The sequence below is a fragment of the Bolinopsis microptera genome, chromosome 4 (genome assembly GCF_026151205.1).
Source record: "Bolinopsis microptera isolate Bmic1 chromosome 4, MBARI_Bmic_1.0, whole genome shotgun sequence".
NCBI lineage: Eukaryota > Metazoa > Ctenophora > Tentaculata > Lobata > Bolinopsidae > Bolinopsis > Bolinopsis microptera.
The window spans coordinates 2,988,172-3,010,436 of record NC_087075.1 but is presented as its reverse complement, the minus strand read 5'-3'; the positions used below and the strand labels follow the sequence as shown (position 1 = coordinate 3,010,436).

The 22,265-nt window shown below is 41.0% G+C and overlaps 1 protein-coding gene across 1 annotated transcript in view; it reads left to right on the top strand.

Annotated features, from left to right (window-relative positions):
* The first annotated feature begins 9,674 nt into the window (after positions 1–9,674).
* Positions 9,675–22,265, top strand: part of LOC134814079 (homeobox protein HMX3-like) — a 35,853-nt gene continuing 23,262 nt past the window's right edge. Inside the window, exon 1 of the mRNA XM_063822087.1 lies at positions 9,675–9,750. The gene's annotated coding sequence lies outside the window, so the exon portion shown is untranslated. The remainder of the gene's footprint in view (positions 9,751–22,265) is intronic.

Here is a 22,265-nt window from a genome sequence, read left to right as displayed (position 1 = left end):
GTAAAAGTAGGCCACTAGCTGCGAGGCTGGACTCGAAGGATAAGAGAACGGACAGGTTTTGTTAGACTCGTTTATGTGAACCTAGGCTGTTGAATAATACGAGGGTGAGATGCCGGTAGCAGACGAAAAATTTGGACCCCATTTGTTTAACAATGGCGCCCACGTCCGAGTAAAGATCGCACCTAGATGGTGCTCCAGGGTGCTCCAGGGTACATCACAGTGGTCCGGGTTCCTCTAGGTGCTCCAGGGTACTTCACGGTGCCTAGTATAACTAAGCAGAATAGTAGAGAGAGAGAGAGAGAGAGAGAGAGAGAGAGAGAGAGAGAGAGAGAGAGAGAGAGAGAGAGAGAGAGAGAGAGAGAGAGAGAGAGAGAGAGAGAGAGAGAGAGAGAGAGAGAGAGAGAGAGAGAGAGAGAGAGAGAGAGAGAGAGAGAGAGAGAGAGAGAGAGAGAGAGAGAGAGAGAGCGAGAGAGAGAGAGAGAGAGAGAGAGAGAGAGAGAGAGAGAGAGAGAGAGAGAGAGAGAGAGGATAATGATTTAGCCTTCGCGTAATGAGAGAGAAAGAGAGATAGAGGCCGCCTTAGACTAGTGCAAGTGTTTACTGTCTTAATCATGCCCCATACTATTGAGGCAGCTTGTACCCAGGAAGCTTTATTCCACTATGACGTTGACAATGTTCATTGTTCATGCATAGTGCATAGTGCATACGGAGTATTTTAAAGTCGCCATATTTTTGATGACAATTTTGACATTTCTTTTCAAAATTCATTAAGTTGAGCAATGAAAGAATTAAAAGAACGTGACATGTATTCTTGGAATATTCGAAACATATTTAACATTAAAGTATATTCGCATGAAAGTTCTGAGGATCTCGTTGTTGCAGCAAAGGAGACACATTAAGAGCTCTTTTTAGGAAATGTGACTGTTGAACAATTCAATGTAGCTTACTAATTAGTACATTGTATTCACTAGCAGGAACCCGTCCAACTCTAAAGTGGTGTTGAGCAGATTAAAAGCAAATGGAAGGTGAATGACGGAGGAACCTATATCGATAGAAGTAGAACAGGCAACTATAGAACTAGTGTAAAGAAGAGTTGACAGATTTCGTTCTTTTGTGTGGACGAAATATCTCAAAGCTAGACAGTTTCCCGGCAGTCCGATCACAAAGCAGGCAAAGAACCAGAACGCCAGCAGGCCATAATAAATTCTGTACTGAGTAGTTTCCAGGATCGGAGTCTCATTAATCCTAAAACTTATAATCAGCGTAGCCGGGTCGAGAAGTTCTTCTTCCGGCGAATAGCATTAATTAAATAGTGGGAATAGCATTAATTAAATAGTGGGAATAGCATTAATTAAATAGTGGGAATAGCATTAATTAAATAGTGGGAATAGCATTAATTAAATAGTGGGAATAGCATTAATTAAATAGTGGGATTAGTTTCTCCTGACCTATGAATAGCGGGAACTCCATTGATATGCGGGGAGAGGGTAAGAGATTCAAGGGATCTCGGTTACCCTAGTCAGAGTACCTTACAAGACTTTTTTGTGGCGGACCAATTTGCGACGACCGAAATTTTGGCGGTCCGAAAATATGGCGAAATTATACAAAAACCGTCACATTTCGGACGTCACAGAAAATAAGGGTATTTTTCATAATTTTTGTGACAGTAAGCAGTAAGGAAATTTCTGAAATTCGGTAAAATCATGTTCAAACTTAGTCTGTATTAAGACTGTAAGACTTTCATGTTAGCACATACATGTATTTTAATGCAAATTTAAACTGTATTGCTTGACATTCAATTCGTCATTGGTGTGGTGATAATTTGTCCCAAGATGCCAGAATTTATTTATTTATTTTACTTGATATTACTTTTTAGAAACAAAATAAAGCAGTGAAGGCACAGTCATTGAAATAAGCTAAAAGATAATGCGACGGATTCTATTACGACGACTGAAATTTTGGCGGTCCGAAAATATGGCGAAATTTTCGGAAAACCGCCACATTTCGTACGTTATAAATATGTCTTGTAAGGTAATCATAATACTATAATAAACTCAGTCGTTTTATGCAAATTTATAACTCTGTGCTTATATCATCCTTTACAGGGAATACGTCTTCTTCTTCTTCGTAGGGGGCTGTGGTCAATATCACTAATAGTAAGATCGTGACCACTGTAAGATAGAGCATTGGGGCCCTGTGCTTACCCCGGTAAAATTAAAAAATCAAGAAAAAAAATGTTTAGATTTTGTTTTCTTTGCATTTAGTAAATCGTTTAGTTGTACTATTGTACTGTATTGCTTGTATGAAGCCGATGATCCTTGGTAGTGAGAATTTGTCCACTATGTCTGTCACGCTAAGATAAAATGAGTCAAAGTATCCTCCTCGTCGGTAAGACCATTTCGGGCACTGGCCAATAAAGTAGTTCATTGTCTCCTCCTCCATGAGACAGTGTGGACAAATTTTGGGGACCGTTGTCAGCTTGAACTTATTAATGTGGTAGTTTAGTTCACAATGTCCAGTAAGGAATTGTGTTGCTGTTCTTATGCTCTCTTTGCCGGGATTGATCTGGCGAACTTATGTCTCCATACTCGTTTGAAGTGAGTGTTGGGCAACGTTCTCCATCTTTCCCTCATTTTCCGATGACTTATACTCCGCAGCGCTCCCTTCCATAATACCTTTGGTATTGGTAGTTGCACATGAGCGGATTCCAAGTTATCGGAGCCTTTTTTGGCAAGAGAGTCGGCCTTTTCGTTACCATCATAGCCTTTATGAGCTGGAATCCATCGTAGTAGGACTTGATTGTCCGTTGCTAGTTGGTTCAGCTCACTTATTGCCATGCTGGTGCTTTTTGATTTGACTTTTATATTGCTCATTGCCATTATTGTCGCCTGGCTATCGCAGTTTATGATGATTTTTCTACTTTTGGTTCCAGATTCCCGTAGTATTTTTGCCGCTGTGCCTACGGCAAATGTCTCGGCCTGGAAGACGGTTGAGTTGGTTCCTAGGTGGTAGGACTCCTCGCGTGGAGGGGTGTCGTTATCGACAATGTACACTCCTGCTCCAACTTGTTCATTCATTTTGGAACTATCTGTGTAGCATTGTATGGTGTTAGCGTCATTCTCAATTTCCTCGTACTCGGAGAGTCGTGGAATTTCTGTGGTAAAACCAATGTCAACATTCAGTGATGTAGTCTGTTGGTCTTGTCTTCAGAATCGAGTTTGATGGCCTTTAGTAACTGTTCGTTGAGTTTTGTATGGGTGATTAGATTACCCTTCTTATTAACCATCGGCTCATATATCCAGTGGTTGTTGGATTTGAGTCTAAGAGCTCCTTTCGCTGCTTCCTCTTCTATCACCAGGTCGATGGGGACGATTCCTGTGATGATGTCTAGAACTGCTCCAGGAGTTGATGGTAACCCTCCTGTTATGAAAATATTGGGGGGGGGGGGGGGCCAACCATATTAAAGTATATTAAAGTATATCCCCGGGTCAAAATCGGATAAAATCCTACAATTTAATATACTTTAATATACCTACAATTAGAAGATTTATATTCTTCGTTAAGATTTACATGATGAACTATATTTTTCACTCAGATTCGCAAGATAAGCCTGTTTTAGGACTAGTACATGAATTTCCATCCAGATTGGTCAAAAATTGGCTGAGCTATGAGCTTTAAAAAATATGCCCATATTTGGGCATACGCTTTTGTCCAAATTCGCTTTTGCCCAAATTCGATAAAATTTCAATATTTTTTAATGAGACTAACTCTATGTGAAATATATAACTCAGTGTTTGTTGGATATAGTGGATACTAAGTAAAAAGACCTCCATGAACAAAATTGGGAAAATTGCACATAATATCTCGGTTCAGAATACTAGCCAAAATAACTTCATTAAAATTGAAATAACTCCATCAGTTTTCAATATTTTTTCAAGAACTTTTTGGAATCGATTAAGGATTGCATTTCAAGCTTATTTTGGGCAACAATTTTTGATGTAGGCCTCCAAGGAGATAGGGATATATTAAAGTATATTAAAGTATATTAAAGTATATTAAAGTATATCCCCGGGTCAAAATCGGGAAAAATCCTACATTTTAATATACTTTAATATGGTTGGCCCCCCCCCCCCCCCCCCCCCATATTCCCTAGCCGCTGAACGCTGCTTAGGATTATTAAGTTATGTTTTTTGGACACACCATTGAGCCAGATTGTCGCAGCGTATGTCAGGGAAGGTCTGACCACAGCCGTATAAATCCATTTCATGGTCTTGGGGGTGAACCCCCATGTTGGTCCAATGGCTCTCCTGCATTGCATGAGTATGCCTTTGGCTTTTTTACATTGATTTTTGATGTGTTCATTCCACGTGAGTTTGCTATCGAGTGTTACTCCTAGAAACTTAGTTGAGTTACGCATACTTATTTCGGTTCCGTTCACTGTTAGAGGTTCAGAGAATTCCCATTTCCTCCTCCAGGTGAACATTACTGTATGTGTTTTAAGAGTACTTAGCTTCAGCCCGTTGTCGGTGCACCAGTTCATGATGGCTCCAAGACTTTTCTGCGTCATCATAAATTTGGGATAAGTTCACATTTTGGAAGCACGCAGGACAGGCAGGGGTCGATATTAATATATTAGAAGAGTGCAAACTTCACTATGCAACTTTGGGGCAGACGGTTATCACACCAATGTTGCAGTATTCGTGAAATTGAATCAAGGGTTGTCGTACCCAGTGTGTCGTAAAATGTTAGTGCAAGTACCAGTATTTTGATATCGACCCAAATTACTAAATGTTCTAGAAACAATTGTTACTGCAGTTTTACAGAATTCTAAATGCTTAATAAATACCCTTGCTGGTACCACCCGTATTTACACTCAGGATTTGAGTCGGATCATTTTCCGATACGAGATTGAGGACGGGTTCTACAAACAAACAAACAAACAAATATCTGACTATTCGCAATTCAAAATGTTTTTAATTTATCACTTCTAGAGAGTAGTTGCTAAGTCGTCCTTCATTATTTACAGCTTTACAGGGTGATTAAAAAAGAATGTTGGAAGTTTAAATGGCCAAAATTTATGAGATAATTTAATAAATTATGCCATGTTTGCAAATTTTGTTAATCAGTTCTTAAAATCCCAAGTCCCAACATTATAATTTTTAATCCCCCTATATATCCCCATGTTATTCCCATTATTCTCGGTTGTATAATTTTTCAAAATTATTTTATTTCAAATTATTCTTGTATAATTGTACTATTATTGGGGGGGAGCCAAGTTGATTTTTGTAGATATTTGGATAATGTCATCCACTTTTTTCGTAAATTATCCATTGACAATAATCTACAAATATCTACATTTATCTTCAAAAAATGTATATCTCAAATATGTGCCCAGAAATTCTACTGAATTTTTGGAGATAAATGTTTAATGTATAAATTTGTAGAATTTGTAGAATTTTCGTGAATTATCCATTGACAATAATCTACAAATATCTACATTTATCTACAAAAAATGTAATCTCAAATATGTGCCCAGAAATTCTACTGAATTTTTGGAGATAAATGTATAAATTTGTAGAATGTCATCCACTTTTTTCGTGGATTATCCATTCTACATTAATCTACAAATATCTACAAATATCTACTTGGCTCCCCCCCCTATTATTAGGTTATGTTTGGTTCTCCGTTCTGACTGCTGAAGGATTTACGGATCGCGAGAAATACAAGAAAAACAGGATATTATTCCTACAAAAAACGAACCCCACGAAAAGAAGTATGATTACAGCGGATCAAGGTTTGCTTATCTGTCAAACGTTTGGAGAGTATCCAGGACTAGTTTACCTTGAGTCTGTGCCGTCTGTCTCTACCTTCGCTTGGTCAGTATAATTACAATTTACATATTTACAATTTACCTTGAATATTTGGCATTGTATCTTGTAATACTGCTGTTATATAGCAGTTCACTATTATGTTTTACTGTTAAATTTCTGTGCTAAAATATTCAGAATAGTAAGCGAAACTGGACTAACGCGAAATTGTCCCCCCAGTTCCCCAGTCCCCCAGGTCCCCCAGTCCCCAGGTCCCTCTAGTCCCCCAGGTCCCCAGTCCCCCAGGTCCCCCCTCCCCCAGGTCCCCCCTCCCCCAATCCCCCAGGTCCCCACTCCCCCAGGTACGTGGAAATGTAGAGAAGTGAGTGTAGGTAATTGCTCCTAAAAACAGCCTGATGGACAGATTTCACCTGTAGGAATAGCTTCGAACCCTTTTGACGAAAGGGACAAGCTTCAATTAACCGCTTTTATTTTACCATGATTACCGAAATTAGCGCCAAAATCAATCCACATCAACGTAACGCGGTACAACATTTTATTGATCAAAGTTGTCCAACGTTCTTGCATGAAGCCTTTTAATGGCGCGCGCGTACAGCACGCGGTGTCTCTGAAGCATGGTTAGTTAGTTTTAAATCCACGTGCTTTTTGTCAAACTGCAAACTTAGCGATATGGGTGTGTGCAACAAATTTAATCATTTTAATACAACCTATTGAATTTTCGACTAGAATCATGACTTTCCATTGCCCGGATTTGTGTTCATATGTGGACAGCGTTATAACGACCGTAATAATATATAACAACGATTGGGCGAAAGATAAATCAAGACTGGAAAAATTTTATTTCATTCTAACCTCCACAAGTATTACCTTCTGCAAGCATGCCATCAACTGTTAGAATAATAGTCCGTATTATCAACTCCTTCCATAGAACCTGCCGTAACTGCACGATAAAGTAAATAAAAGTAATAACAGATAATCACATCTCATGTTTCGTTCCCTTGTATCGCTCCAGTATCTTCATGGTTTATTGCTAGGAACAGTTTACTGGTCATCTGGTGTTTCAGTGTCCCTAATTTTGTTTACACTCTGTCACTTGTCAACGCATGTATAGGTCTTTCGGCGAATGTTTTTTGTAATCAAATTTTGTACTACTTTGTGTACAATTTGAACGTTTATTGATAAAAACAAAAAATGCTAAGCTCCTCTTGGGACTTACTCCTTTACTCTTGCAATCATGATTAGTAAAAATATTTTGATATCTCGTTTTTCTCTTTGCTTTGATAGCTGATGGAACTAATTAATATTATTGGCTGTAAACCTTCTAGATTAGAAACTGTCCATTTGTAAGTCTATGTTATCTACAGCAACTTGTTTTAGATACCAATTTGGGCAAAGTTGATTACTGCCAGGGAGCGATAAAACAGTAGTTATCCGGTCTTGTGATTGTCTTGTGTTGATCTTGCTGTTATTGGCTGATGTCAGTGTCCTCACAGTTTCCTCGCAGTTTCCTCTCAGCTTCTGCGGAGTTTCCTCACAGTTTCCTCTCAGTTTCCTCTCAGTTTCTTCACAGTTTCCTCTCAGCTTCCGCGGAGTTTCCTCACAGTTTCCTCTCAGTTTCCTCACAGCTTCCGCGGAGTTTCCTCACAGTTTTCTCGCAGTTTCCTCGGAGTTCTCTCCGGATTATTGACATATTCTACTGTTAGTTAAGTTATCCTCTGTTCATGTTAATGTTTATTAGACATTATTATTTGATCTAAATTTTTAGTATAATCCTGAATTAATCAGAGAGAAAGTTAAAGGAATTAGAAATAATATTAACTGTGCAAAATTTCTGGGAAAAAATTAGCTGAACATTTGCTAACCGCAGTAAATCGAGCAACAAAGTAAAGTGGACAGGTCGAAGCAGTTCCATGCCGAAAACTATTCTTGTTTTCAGTTATATATCCTTGTTGGTCCTTGTTATCACTAAATTAGGTGGTATTATCCTAATTGATTATTATGTATTATTATTAGAGTTTCCGGCATTTAGTAAACCTACTGTGCAAACTTGTCTACAAATAATAAATTACCGCCCTTTTGTCAACATAATATAACAAAACAGTGTCATGAGTAACTTGAAAATTATGAGAAAAAATCAGATGTTTTAGAAAACCAGGTTCAGATCATTAATTCTTCCGACGAAATTCCTACCGAACATAAGAATTGTGTTTTACGGACGATACACAATATTAAATAACAGACGATAACTATTTTGACCTCCTTATCTCCAGCAATGGGTCACGTGATAATAACCATCTCAGTAACAGAACTAGCCTGACAGTCGGACAGACTACACTCCCGAGAGCACCTTTTAATCTAATTTTCAGGTTCTGACCGTGGAACTGGGGCGTGGCAGATTAACTGAAATTTGCACCTCTCAGGAATCTGTGATCTCTCTCCTGTGCTCATTAAATCATCTTGTTTTCAACGCCCGGAATTCACAACTTTAAATCAGCTCCAGTACACGAACCTGAAAATGGATACAGGATAACTTTGGATGGGTTTAACTTCGAGCAAGTTGAGGTTTTGCCGGGTATCATTTGGTCTAACTTATGCGCGGCTAGATTGACGACAAGTCCGGAGCTTTATATACATCCGGAGCTTTATATACATCGTGGTCCGGTAGTTTCATTGCGTCCTAATATATGAGCATTACATAGAAAAATGTGTTCTTGGTCGTACGTGTTGGACGGACTGTTCCCATACAGTGACCGTCAAACATAAAATGTGTTGGTAGGACTATACCTATATAGTTACCGCCAAACGTTTTCCCGCGTCAAGAACCTCCCATCTTACATATATTATACGTACAGATGGTGCTACACGTGCAGATGATGCTACACCTGCCACTATCCCCGAGATACTGCCAGCCCTACACGCTTAGGAGATGAAGCAATCAGGTCCGTGTTTATTGGTGGACCTCCCTTGAGTCTCTCCAATACCACCGATTAGCTCTGATAAATCTCTCCCTCACATTACAGGCTGAAACACACAACTCAATCACGTGACACCGGCTGAAACTCCACATTTCTAAACACCTAGCTAAACCAGCACGTGCCCGCTCCGTAATTGCGCGACTATTGGTTTTACCAGAGCTGGCTGTGTTTTTACAAGGGGTCACGTGACACGTGTTTTTACAAGGGGTCACGTGACACGTGTTTTTACAAGGGGTCACGTGACACGTGTTTTTACCAGGGGTCACGTGACACGCACAACACAATCACGTGACACTTCACGCTGCTCCACGCTGTGTAATAAAGGTAGATATTTAGCGAACAAGTAGCTAATGAGTGAGTAATGGGAATCTAATGGTCAATATCAAGTTAGCACAACCGTCACAACATTACCCGGTCAATTACACGAAATGACTCGCTAAACTAAGCCGAGGCTCGCTGGCCCAGATCCTCCCTGTCTTGGTGTCAGTTTGTTGTCCGAAAACTCCGTGCCATCCTTTTTACCTCCAACTATGAGTACAGATGAGCGGTGTGTAATGTTACGACAGGCTGGGCAGGTTACTAATGCCTTGCTCCTTTACAAATACTCTGTATGTATCACCTTGTTTATCAAATGAAGCGGTTCAATATGGCTAATAGAGCTCAGGCTATAGGGCTGGTTGGCCAGTGTTTTTTGTGGCAGCTTTTATTTGTTTCGAGCTGGAGGTTTTCTGAACCTGTTTGTTCCTCTCCCTCCCTGGTTGAGGCTTGCAGTGTCTCTTACTACACCTTTACTACACCTTGCTCTCTCACGCTGTGAGTCTCTCCCTCCCTGGTTGAGGCTTGCAGTGTCTCTTACTACACCTTTACTACACCTCTCCCTCCCTGGTTGAGGCTTGCAGTGTCTCTTACTACACCTTTACTACACCTTTACCTTGCTCTCTCACGCTGTGAGTCTATGATGATTTTGTAGGGTTTCTTGATGTCTATAACTCTGGTAGCTTGGCGGCATATTCCGTTCAAATCAATCAATTTCATGCTCAGATGTGAATTTTTCTTATCTGTAAAAGATTGAACATGTGTGGTGTATACTTAGACTTATTATCGACCGCAATAATCATTTTGGCCAAACGCCAATTCATTTCATAACTCAATCGCTTCACCCAAATTACAGAGTAAAACAAAACCCTAATTCAATTAATCTGGAACCAATCTATTTCTGGACCGGTTAAGATTTAGCCAGATTTAGCCAGATTTAGCCCTAACTTTGATACGATAACAGATTACAATAAAGTATTAACCAACCAGAACAATTGATCTTTGGAAAATATTCAATGTTTACGGGCTCAAAATAGTCCGTGGTTGAGTTTCACTCGATTTTCATTGTAGTCTTAACGATTTGGCAAAATTCCAATTGATCATCATATAAATCATTTCGTCCGATTAGTATTAAAGTGTACAAGAAGTTTATTGCTGTATCAGTTTCAGCTGAATGAACCATGTTGTTCTCGTATAGTAACATTGTTCCCTGAGCTGCCTCTTATCAAGGGTCAAATCATTTATATTAAAATGTAAAACTTCACGATCGATCATGTTCTTAAAAGAGGTACTTGAGCTCGAGGTAGGTTGCCATGTGTGGCAATCATGGAGAATTCTTACAAAACCAAGAAGAAGATGTATTTTTAGGGGCCTATCAATCTGACAAAACTACACAGTAATGCATGTCCTGTGTCTCACGGTCCCTCGCGACTGGGTGCAGCTATTGCAGCTCATCACTAGTTTGCTAGCTCGAAGAGTGTGGTGAGGTACATTATATCCTCATTACCCTCGCTCCACCTCCAATTATTTGTAGGGGCTGGTTCTACTTTCCTTGTTGATCGGGGTGCTGAATTGTGGATATTTTGAATGACGGGACAGTTCTGTTATCTGTTTATATGTCAGGGACTAAGGAACACCCCCACAGAACTTGGTTCGAAGATCCTGGCGGGAAATCTTAATTATGAAATTTCTAAAATTTGAATTGCTATCCCGACCGGCATCGAAATGAATGAACTGCTGTCCGTGAGATTTATGAGATAAACTTGCTACGAATGATTTTAATAATTAATAAGCCGAGGTTCGGTTTGAATTAAAGTCTGGTAAGGTCACCTTAATTTAGAACCACACGGCCGTATCACCGAGAAAACACAAAAATTTCACATCTCCACATCCAGCCAGCTTGAACCTACCGAGGCTTAATGCAGGCAAGATTGTATTCAGTCCAGACACCCTTTCACCTCTTTGATTTCTCGACTTTAGACAGCAAAGAGTAGAATCAATCGTCTGTGTTTCGCTAATAATGATTATAATTTTATCGGTTGATCAAAGGGGGGTGAGCTGGACCAATCCTGGAGGGGGTGGGAGAGAGGTGGAGCGGGGTACACCAGACTCTTAAAATACCTGTTAGTTTTAGTGTCAACAAAACAAACAGACAGGGATATCGGGGAGGAAGGAGAAGGAGTGTTTACTTGGAGGATAGTGGTGCAGTGTGACCGGGGGAGCACACTGTAGACACTATCTGTATAAAACCTGTTGTAGTTACTGTTCTTACGATAACCTGGTGTTTGAGGAAAACAGTAAGATTGAGATTATACGTTTAAGAATCATTAACAGAAAGTGTCTTCAATTTGAAAATTCTAACAAAATATCAGTTTTTTGAAAGTGAGATTACAGCATGCATGTTTTCTTGGCCCCAAGCCAAGATCCTCCACTTAGCTCAAACACGTACCCTCATTCTTTCTAACCCCAGCTCTGCACAAACAAGCGCCATTCTCCACTGGTCCACTGGTCCAGTAGCAGCTGAATAATGTATCAGTTTGGCAGGAGTGGTTGTCAATACTGGACCCTGTACCGTCGCCACTATTGTCCTCCCCTCTCCAAGTGCTACTTACCCTCGTTTTAAGACTGGAGCGGGCGGCCTACTCTCCTCTACTCTCCTCTACCCTCCTCTTTCATCTTCTTTGTAAAGCAGATCAGCTGGACTGGTTAATCAGGCTTTCCTGAACCATTAAACCCTTTGTCACGTTCTGCTTTTTCTCTGCTCCTAAATTATCTCTCCTGCACACAGTTGTAGCCGGAGATTAACACACGTCATGAGCCGGGGTAGCAGCAGAGAGCTGCAGGAACAGGCCTAATCTTGAAAAGACTATCAGAGTGTGCACCAGGGACCCTGTATTATGTATGATGGAGATTGTCCAAGCTTTCTCCTGTTTTCTGCTCCTGCAACTATGCATGAGTTGTTGGAGAACCGTTATAATTCAAACTAATGCTTCTTCTCTCTCCACTGGTGATTCTCCAGCTGGGATCATTATGTAAGCATGTACATACTAACCAGGCCTAATGGGAGCTGGAAAGTCCAGCAAGCAAACCGGGGGAGTTTGAAAAACATGGCGGTGTGAGTAATGTGTAGGAAATGCTGCTGCTACAGATTGTATCAAATTATGATGATTGGTTTAATGTTATGCTTACGAGGTGCCTTTGAAGTGCGAATCAGGCATTCTAAAGTATTTGCACTGTGTCTTGCACTGTGACTGTCGGACGTCGGTAGGTACAAAGTAGGGGTGAGCTCAGCTGAGGCTGTTTATACGAGGATAACCTGAACTAGTGCATCATGGGATTGGAATTTAGAGGAGCTCAGCCAAACAGACTGTCTTGGATGGAGCCAAGTAGAGAAGCACCCGTGAAATAGAGTGATGTCACACTTCTGATGACGTATTACGGTGACCTTATTTTACTTTAATCTTTAGGTCAAAGCAGATGTAATAATTCAATAAAAATTCGATAGCTTGAGCGGTTTAACGCAGAAAAAAACCCGAGATTTCTCTAGAAAGTGAATAGCCGAGAATAAAAATCAACATTATTTGAATACGAAACTTAAGGACCTGAAATCACAAAGCTCTTTCTGTAACAGACGACACTTCCTGATTCTCCTTGAACTAAGTCTGATTTGTTTGGTTAATCTGACTCGGCCTTCTCCCGTCTTGTACACTTAGTAACCCCAGATGATCAATTACTTGGATATTATTCAGTCAGTGCCCCTGTCAGTAAGTCATTAGTTTCTCTACAGGTAGAGTTTAGACTCCAGAGTTAATCAGACACAACAACTCCTGAACTTCTCATGAAACAGTGTGTGCTGGAGAACTAATACCAAATCTCACCCTCCTCGTCAGTGTGACGTCACGAGGTCACGTGATACTGCGATCACGTGTTATTTTGATCAGGTTTAAATTTCAACCTCCGCAAACTTCCTTATCTCAGCAGAGCTGGTAGTCCCAACCCTGACTTTAGTTTAGTTCCATCCTTCCTCCGTCTAAATGAGAACATCTGCACGTGCTATAACATGCGCACGCGTCATTCACACGTGCAGCTTTCTCTCTACATAATTCCTTTCTCCCGTCCGGCCTTTAATTTCGCTTGACAGACTTAATTGTAGGGTAAATTTAGGGCAATTAAAAGCCTGCTCAGAGAGACCATAAAAAAGAGGCAAACAAATTTGAGAATTTGAATTCCATGCGGTGTGAGTTAGTTTAGAGGGGAGGGCTAGATTTGGTAGACGTGATATCATGTACACCAATATATCTCCGACACATTTAACTGCGAGCCTGTGCCGATTGTTAGGGTTCAGGGTTGGAGATATCAGAATTATTAACGTGACCCCCACAAACCCATAGTCAGGATAATAATCCGAGAAATATATGTCAAGAAATCGGTTTGTAATCTAGCCGTTAAATTATCGCACAACCACTTCAACCTCATCAAACGAGGACTAGTGAGTGAGTCTTCAGACTATTTTAATCATCTGTTTTCTCTTTTATTATCCTTCCTAGGGTTTCTTAAAGAGACCTCTTGTGAAGAGTACACAGAGTCACCAAGGGGCCTGGGATAATCAGGGTCCGATTGGACTCAGACCCAGTGCAGACCAAGTATTGACCTGGTGAAGACCAAGTATTGGTAACTTTGTGAGTTTTACAATTCAGCTGTCAACGGGGGAAGTCTGGGGCTATCAGCAAAGTCTCTAATATGTCTGATTATGTTAAGTTTCGATGCTCATTATCAAGAACCTCATTGATAGTTCTAAAGACTTTAGAGCTAAAGATCTCGATCTGGTGAAAAAAGGAAACAAGTTGATTAGTGTAGTCTTTAGTGTCTGATTATACCACCTTCAATGCAGATACTCGAATACTTCTAGGATAGTTCTAAAAACTCCTGGATTTAGATCTTGTGAAAAATGAAATTTTAGTTGGTTATGGTCGGATTACTTTACATTAAACATACGTGGAAACCTCTGTGCTTGTTCTTGAGACTGTTGGTTTTAGAGGAAAATATTTTCAGAGATAGAGTTCGCCTGGAGCCATCATCGCGTAGCCAGTAATATCTGATCATTCTACTTTCGATTCTGAGAATTGACAACCTCTAGGATACTTCTAAAGATTTACTGTAAAACAAATTAAGTTGGTCTGGGTCTGTCAGCGTAGTCACTTATGTCTCATTATTGACGGTTCACTGCTTGTACTGGACACCCTCTGGGATATTTCTAAATACTCTTAGTTTTAGATGAAAATTTATTAAATATTGTAAGAAATCGTGCAACAAGTAACAACTATGATACATATAAGTTATAAACTTTAAACTGGAATCGAGCAAAAAACGATTTTTTATTGTACGTGCAATTCAACTTTCGGGCAACGATCGTTTCTAACATGCTAACAACATTATAATTAGGGCAAGATTAGGCTAATAACGATCAAATTTATTTCAATTACCCTAAGCACCCGGTCGTATTAATATTTATCTTCCCAAGTCCAATAAATATCATGATAGTAATAATTTCCAATGTATCCATAATTCCATACGACATTTTGAGCAACAAATTTGTTGACACTGCTTTATACAGTTTATATCTTCTTTTCCTCTCAGACCGTCTCTGTTTTCATCTTCCACGGATCACGCTCAGGCAAGTACTGCCCTAGGATTCCCTGTATCTGACTTAGGACTTTGTGTCCCTGTTTTTGACCTTAGTTTTGGTGATTATCTCAATTTCATACCTATTACCTTGATTATAAATATATACTTAAACCCCAAACTGAACCCGATCAAAACGTCCGAACCACGCGAGTAGACGAGGACACCTTATTGTTTCTGTAGATATGTAGGAACTGTCCTCTCTTCTCTATCCACGTTTATATAATATATATAGGCCTATTTTCGGTAATTTTGTTGGACGTTTCGTGTTATTCCGGAATTTCCCCATATTTCTTCTTTAGACTCTACTTCCTCTCTCTTCCTCCTACCCCTTTTCCTTCTGCAGCCGCTAACAAGTCAACTTTGGAACAAGCCCGGTCGCTAATATGTTTGCCCAATGTTTCATATCTTCTCTGGAACTCCCCATATTTCCTCTCCAACCTCTACTTCTCCTCCTCTTCCTCCTCCCCGCCCTTTCCCTTCCCGCGCTCACAAGACAAGCTACACTCGGACTTTAGCACTCCTCGGTCAGGTTCAGAAGGACGGGTCGGAGGGCTCTAATTTGTTAACTGTCAGTGTACAGACTACCCAGGTTAGAACCGACCTCCAACCAGAAGAACATTCTGGAACCTTCTAGAACAAAGCTCGTCAAATTACAGAGTTCCAACTGCACAATAGAGTGAGACGGACCTCAATACAGTCAGCATCATCAGCAGGAAAGTGAGGATAGGTTGAGAGTTCCAGCTTGCTGTTCACAACACTAGATCAGCTCCAGCGGGGTGACCATTGAACCCTCTCTAATCCTCCCCTCACCACCTCTCCTCTCTCCACCTCTCCTCTCCTCTCCTCACACTTACCTTAACTCACTGCTAAATCCAACTAAACATGCTGCTTCTAATTCAACTACCCTGGTATTATTACAGTGTTATCACTGGTTATAATCTGTTTTCTCTTCTTCTTCTCTCCGGTCTCCAGTTAAGTAGACAAGTGGAACTGTAATTCCTTCTCTCTCCTCTCTTATCAGTGCCCTTTGTTTCAACAATATGTCAACAGCTACTAGAGTTTGAGGGTAATGATCAGGCCGGTAATTATAACACTACTTAATATTCAATTGGTTATGTAATAACTGTTAAGAGTGAAGTGTTAAGTAGCGGTATTGTTTTGCTTGTAAGTTTAACCAGGGTGTTTATAAACAGATGTTTATATTTATAAACAAATGAAAGGCTCAGTAGGGGGTAAGGTCTGCAGAACTGTAATCTTTTACTCTTTTAAACCCTAATAAAAGTAATTGAAGTGTTGTAATCAGTTAATAACTTATAACACCATTATCATATTATTGTTACAAAGCGTACCAGGATCACAACTAAAGGGGTACTAAACATTTTTGGCTCTTGCTCAATTTTTCTAGAAGGATCAGGAATTGAAAATGTGTTCCCTGATTATTGATTAGTGAATTAAAAAGTCGGACGGGAGAACTGACAGTATTAGGACTGACTATCCGGTTACAACCGGTTGTGCTATCGTTATCTACCAGTGAGCAACACAGCCTTCTTCTTCAGAACTGACCAAGTTACTAAATGGAGATTACTAGTAGATACTTTACTTGTTTTACTTAAGACACTTCATAACAAGACAAGTTTAGCAACTGTAATATCTCACATCTTTTTAACAAGAAATCTGAGAATAATGCCAATAATAATGTCAATACATACCAATGACCAAAAACATCAGCGGCAGATTGTAAACGATTATCCGATCATAAAACTCACTTAAGATTGGTGTGTGGGCTAAAGGCCAGGCAGCTGAAACGTTTCCGTAGTCACGTACTCTGGCCATCTTAGAATTCAGATATGAGGTCAGAAACGGAATATATACAAGACGAGGATGTTCAATAATAATTATACATGTTTTTGGTAAGAAGAACCTTCATAATAATCTTTAATTGGCGGGAAGACCAGTCTCGGTTCACTCTTAAACTACTTTTCAAGTTTTATGTTAGCCGATGGATCAGAAAGGATTGGACTGTAGAGGATCGCTTAATAATCTGATTCTTCCAGATACTAACTTATCTTATGACTTTCCACCCAGAAACTAACTAATTCTACAGTTCATCTCTCAGAATCCCAGCTACAGACTGATTCCACTGGTAAACTAAGCTCTTTCTCGGAATCACACTCTCCTACAGACTGATTCCACTCGTAAACTAAGCTCTTTCTCGGAATCACACTCTCCTCCCTCTCCTACCAGCTACAGACTGATTCCACTGGTAAACTAAACTCTTTCTCGGAATCACACTCTCCTCCCTCTCCTACCAGCTACAGACTGATTCCACTGGTAAACTAAACTCTTTCTCGGAATCACACTCTCCTCCCTCTCCTACCAGCTACAGACTGATTCCACTGGTAAACTAAACTCTTTCTCGGAATCACACTCTCCTCCCTCTCCTACCAGCTACAGACTGATTCCACTGGTAAACTAAACTCTTTCTCGGAATCACACTCTCCTCCCTCTCCTACCAGCTACAGACTGATTCCACTGGTAAACTAAACTCTTTCTCGGAATCACACTCTCCTCCCTCTCCTACCAGCTACAGACTGATTCCACTGGTAAACTAAACTCTTTCTCGGAATCACACTCTCCTCCCTCTCCTACCAGCTACAGACTGATTCCACTGGTAAACTAAACTCTTTCTCGGAATCACACTCTCCCAGCTACAGACTGATTCCACTGGTAAACTAAACTCTTTCTCGGAATCACACTCTCCTCCCTCTCCTACCAGCTACAGACTGATTCCACTGGTAAACTAAACTCTTTCTCGGAATCACACTCTCCTCCCTCTCCTACCAGCTACAGACTGATTCCACTGGTAAACTAAACTCTTTCTCGGAATCACACTCTCCCAGCTACAGACTGATTCCACTGGTAAACTAAACTCTTTCTCGGAATCACACTCTCCCAGCTACAGACTGATTCCACTGGTAAACTAAACTCTTTCTCGGAATCACACTCTCCCAGCTACAGACTGATTCCACTGGTAAACTAAACTCTTTCTCGGAATCACACTCTCCCAGCTACAGACTGATTCCACTGGTAAACTAAACTCTTTCTCGGAATCACACTCTCCCAGCTACAGACTGATTCCACTGGTAAACTAAACTCTTTCTCGGAATCACACTCTCCTCCCTCTCCTACCAGCTACAGACTGATTCCACTGGTAAACTAAACTCTTTCTCGGAATCACACTCTCCCAGCTACAGACTGATTCCACTGGTAAACTAAACTCTTTCTCGGAATCACACTCTCCTCCCTCTCCTACCAGCTACAGACTGATTCCACTGGTAAACTAAACTCTTTCTCGGAATCACACTCTCCTCCCTCTCCTACCAGCTACAGACTGATTCCACTGGTAAACTAAACTCTTTCTCGGAATCACACTCTCCTCCCTCTCCTACCAGCTACAGACTGATTCCACTGGTAAACTAAACTCTTTCTCGGAATCACACTCTCCCAGCTACAGACTGATTCCACTGGTAAACTAAACTCTTTCTCGGAATCACACTCTCCTCCCTCTCCTACCAGCTACAGACTGATTCCACTGGTAAACTAAACTCTTTCTCGGAATCACACTCTCCTCCCTCTCCTACCAGCTACAGACTGATTCCACTGGTAAACTAAACTCTTTCTCGGAATCACACTCTCCTCCCTCTCCTACCAGCTACAGACTGATTCCACTGGTAAACTAAACTCTTTCTCGGAATCACACTCTCCTCCCTCTCCTACCAGCTACAGACTGATTCCACTGGTAAACTAAACTCTTTCTCGGAATCACACTCTCCTCCCTCTCCTACCCGAGAGATTAGAACATTTCTCAACACCTACAGTACCCCGGGCAGTGTGAGGGAGCTATGGGCTGCTTGAACTAAAGATAAAGATCATTACAGTGCGAACGCGTGTCAGCTAATTCTAGCTCCTATACTGCTTATCACCCCTGATTCTACAACTCTCACTATTTGACAAGGTTTCTAACAGTGTCTATTTCGAGGTCTTCACTAAGTCTACCCCACCTTCTTCAGCCGACCAGCTCTCCTCGTCTCTTCTCCCCAACAGCCAATCAGAGATCTGGGATTCCACCAACAACCAATCACAGACAGCATCCACTATCATCAACCAATCACAAGCCCCTGGTTTTATCGCCAGCCAATCAACAGCTCTTGCTCTACTATCTCCCCCGATATAGAGCGGAGCACGTCTCAGAGCGCTCTAAAGATATCCCTCTGCCGTGATATGAAGTGTGACGCGTGCAGGTCCTCTCCCGCTCCCTGTCAACAATCTTCAACACTCTGTAGAAAGGGACCTCTGAGATGGAAATCCTACGATTATATTGCATAATGCTGCTGTCACCGGCTAATTAACTTTGATAAGATCGGAAGATCCTGGCTTTCAGCCTCTCTTCATGTGTGGCAATGATGAGGATGAGGGAGTTCGCACAGTTGTTGAGGGGCCTGTCACCGGAGTGGAGGGGGGCTATATCCGTCCCGTCTCGTGCCGGAACCGTCCCTCTGTACGGTTCCGGGTATGAGATGTTGTGAGGAGGTAGATAATAATAATGATATGTGGGTTTGGGTTCTTCTGGTAATTGTGTTGGTGACAGTGGCAATGTCAAGTGTGATAGGACGTGTGCAGCAGGAAGAAAGTGCACTTTCTGGAAATATTGGGGGAGAATAGCTCTATAAGGGGACAATAGCTATATTGGGGATAGTAGTGGGGGTAGTGTAGTGGTGGTGGGTATAGTAATGTGGCTTGGGGGAGGAGGAGTGTGGCTTGCTTTCCTTGATCTGAGAAGTAGGAGATGTTACAGTACTCTGATCTGAAGGAGGGTTCTTAGAACGTATAAGTAACAGGTTATAATTCTATAATAAGGAAATCATTGGTTAGGAACCGTTAAAGAAAATTTAAAGAACCGGTCAAACCGTCCGGTCGGCGTTCACCAGTATTCCTGATTCTATCATACTCATACTAATACTCATACCACCTGAATCAGTGCTAGACTACTATAATAGCTATGTAGATCCATTTGTATATCTGTAGTCAGTGATGCCAGAGCTTCATCTCCCTTTGTATATCTGTAGTCAGTGATGTTAGAGCTTCATCTCCCTTTGTGTATCTGTAGTCAGTAATGTTAGAGCTTTATCTCCCTTTGTGTATCTGTAGTCAGTAATGTTAGAGCTTCATCTCCCTTTGTATATCTGTAGTCAGTGATGTTAGAGCTTCATCTCCCTTTGTATATCTGTAGTCAGTGAAGTTAGAGCTTCATCTCCCTTTGTGTATCATTATCAAAACGAATAGATGGATTCCCGAAATTTGATCTTCCTACAAAACTAGGTTGCAGTTTGTTTTCAACCGAAATCCCGAAATATTAGTACCGGAGAATTATCCTTGAGTATAAAGTCAAATTATCTGTTCCTTTTATCTGACAGCAGTTAGAATCCGAAACCAATAACATCACCTTACAGCACAATATGTGCGGTTTAGCGAAAGTGCTCTGTTGGCTAACCTGAGGTTACGCGCACCGCATCACCCCAACTTCAGTGCGGTCATGCTTGCGAGGCTGCACTTCCGGCCCTGGTTCACATGATTCCCTCAATCGGTGACATCACATCACATTTACTGATTGGCTTACTCTATCTAGTAGTATTATTAGCTGCGTTGTGTCATCAGTTTTTACTGAATAACTAACGTATATTCCCTCAGTTCAGTCACTGTTCACTGTCAAACTAATTACAGAACTGGATTTTATATCTGTTAGAACCAGTTAGAGCATGGAATATTGCACTTAAACACGTGCCTAATTGACAGACACGTGCACAATTAGTTGACACGTGCGCAATTAGTTGACACGTGCACAATTAACACTCCAGGTACTCCACCCGTTCAATAACCGGTAAAGTAGAAGTAAGTAAGAATAGCCCTACCCGTGCCCGACCCACCTCCTAGTGCACGATCAAAACAAGCAATTAATCAGTCCACGTCCTAAACAAGCAATGGTATACAACACCCTGCACCCCCAACGTACTGCTCATCAGTTACAAGTCACGTGACATGCTTATCAGTTGTAGGTCACGTGGGCGAACTGTTGTTATGGTAACACGCGCCCATTATCACGTGGGTTTGTTTTTGGGTGCACATCAAAATGCTGGTCACGTGATTGTTGTCATTGCGACGTATATTTGTGTTCTTATTATTGTGTTAGATGATCTGACTTGTAGTAGTAAACCCGCAATGGGGTAGCATGTGCCTCAATACTTCAATAGGATATTAGAAATACATCAATTTTATTATATCAATTTTATCATATTATTATAATTCAACAATATCAATAAATAATGGTTGATCCTTCACACTAAGTAAATATAAAAATAAAATCAACTGCAAGCTAAAGCTAAGGTAATCTTGTGACGTCTTGATGACGTATTTGTGACGCAAATGAGGGTTGAAACATAGAACTCGTTGGAAAAATCGAAAAGTTTTCTGGAATGAGTCTTACCTGAAAGAAAGATGCCCCCAATAAAAGTCCAGAATATAGCTCGACCGGATAAAATTTGATCCGGATTCCGAATCCTCGCTGTAATCTCCCCCATCAGCAACAATCAGTCCTGAAGCTGTCGCTGAAAACGTCTGCACACTCCGCACTCTATTTTTCATCCTACCATTAATTGACTGCAATACACCCTCTCGTCACTATTACCTTATCTACCCGTTTAAGCAGTTTAGGTAAACTCCCCGTGCCCGGGTCGGACACGTCACGAACTCAACAGTTTCTAAAAATAGATCCTGCACCTCCGCAGGCAATCACCGCCTCCTCCCACACAGTGCTTTATCTCACGCCCTTTATCTGCTGTGTTCACATACAAACATTATATCGCTACGTTTGTGAGCCTAGAGATGTTTTTCGTAAAGCAAAACGCTTTGCGGGAGTCCAAAACCGTTCGATCGGACGTCTAACTTCGAAAAAATGCGAGTCTAGACGGAGAAGGAGCGGCGATCTCATTGGTTAACGACCGAGCCCCTGGTCTGGTATTGGTCCAACTGCTGTCACGTGATTTTATGGTTGAATCACGTGTTGTCATGGCGATAGCACGTGTAATTGCTGGCAGCAAGGTGAGCTATTGCCACAATTGCTCGCTAATCAAGGCCTGTCTACGAATCGAGACCACGTGATCCGCGCTGCACGTGACCATCCTATCACGTGGTACATTTTGTTGATGTTGTTCTGATACACCGGTAGGGATAGAAAAAACTGTTGTCGTAAGCTAAAAAGCTCGATAATAGTTAGGCTAATAGGTAAGCAGACAGGGTCACTCAGGGTAATAATAATACAGAACGTTGCGGGTATATTAACTCTTATGTAAGGTATGTGTACTTTATTATACGGCCAATTTACAGCCGTGAAAACTACCGTAGTACG